Below are 1703 nucleotides of genomic sequence, written 5' to 3'. Positions count from 1 at the left end.
GAAACACATGGGAAGGAAAACAACAAAACGGGAACACAAATCTGACATTACTCCCCCCGCCCCGAAGGCGCGTCCGCGCGCCACACAACATCCAATTGGGAGGGGGGGTGGGCGCTCTGGAGGCCCCTCAGGACAGGCCTACTAGGGACGGCAGGCCTCCAGGGTGGTAGGGAGAGCTCCAGGCAGTTCGGGCCGCCATGGCGGAGCAGGCAGTTCAGGACACCATGGCGGAGCAGGCAGACTAGGAGGCCATGGCGGAGCAGGGAGCTCAGGGAGCCATGGCGGAGCAGGCAGACTAGGAGGCCATGGCAGATCAGTCAGACTAGGAGGCCATGGCAGAGTAGGGAACTCAGGAGGCCATGGCGGATCAGGGAACTCGGGAGGCCATGGCGGGGCATACAGTTCAGGAGGCCATGGCAGAGCAAGGAACTCAGGAGGCCATGGCAGGGCATACAGTTCAGGAGGCCATGGCGGAATGGGCAGACTAGGAAGCCATGGCGAAGCAGAGAGTTCGGGATGCCATGGCGGAACAGGGAACTCAGGACGCCATGGCCGTACGGCCTCCGTGGCCTTGGCCTCGCCACTTGGCCCGGCCACTACGGATGGGCCCATACTACCCCCCACCCCCAAAAAAAAATCCTTGGGGAGAATACCGTCTTTCAAGGCCCTCCGTAGGCCTAACTCGGAAACAGTGGCCCTCCCTGGGCTTGACTTGGGGACTGGAGCTCTCCTTGGGCTGGACAGGGAACTGGAGCCCTCCGTGGGCTAAACTCAGGAACAGGAGCCCACTCTGGGCTGGATTCGGAGACTGGGAAGCACTTACGAGGAACTGGCACTGGAGGGTGTTTTGGAGGAGCAGGCACAGCAAGGCGCTTTCGAGGAGCTGGCACTGGAGCGAACTCAGGGGCTGGGGTCGACACTGGAGCGAGCTCTGGGGCTGGAGCCGACACTGGAGCGAGCTCTGGGGCTGGAGCCGACACTGCAGTGAGCCTAGGGACTAGCACCAACCGCCTTCTCCTCCTGAGATTCCCCTCTAAGTTCAGGGTGAAAGGCGTGGCTGGCGGACTTGACGGGGGGGAAAAAACAGGAAAATAAAAGGCTTTTAAAAAAGGAAAAAAAAACACGTGGAGAAGGGGTGCCGCTTACTGTCTTGGTCCGGTATTCTGTCACGTACACACAGCGGGGAGGAGCGAGGAGACGAGGAGCGGAACACATGGGAAGGAAAACAACAAAACGGGAACACAAGTCTGACATTGGTAGTACTACAGCACACCTTTACTGTATATTAGTAACGTCTGTTGTTTGCTTTTTAGATATGATTGAGCACTTGGACCTGGAACTGGTGACATGTGACACCTCGTTTGGGGTTCCAAGCGAACCGTACCGTTACCAAAACGTGACGTGTAAACTCTGCTGATCACGGATTGGCCGGAGAGGATCGTCACTACCTGCGTCACTGAACTTGCGACACAAACACAACAGAACCGCTAGATTTAAATCAGACAGCCAGCGAAAGATCGAACGCAACCGTTTTGAACAACCAAAAAACTTTGTTGTCTGTTGCGGAAGAACAGACGTTCCTCTCGTTGATAGCAGAGGAGCGGATCCAGCGAGAGCTTGATGGGGCGACGCGGAATGAAAAAGGTTTTTTTAGGAGTCGTGGTAGTAGAGGCGGCGCAACTATAACGACATGTGAATAATCC

The sequence above is a fragment of the Sinocyclocheilus rhinocerous genome, unplaced genomic scaffold, assembly GCF_001515625.1.
Source record: "Sinocyclocheilus rhinocerous isolate Xijiao unplaced genomic scaffold, SAMN03320098_v1.1 scaffold2343, whole genome shotgun sequence".
NCBI classification, from domain to species: Eukaryota; Metazoa; Chordata; class Actinopteri; order Cypriniformes; family Cyprinidae; genus Sinocyclocheilus; species Sinocyclocheilus rhinocerous.
The sequence above is the reverse complement of the archived record's forward strand: the minus strand, read 5'-3'. Positions refer to the sequence as shown.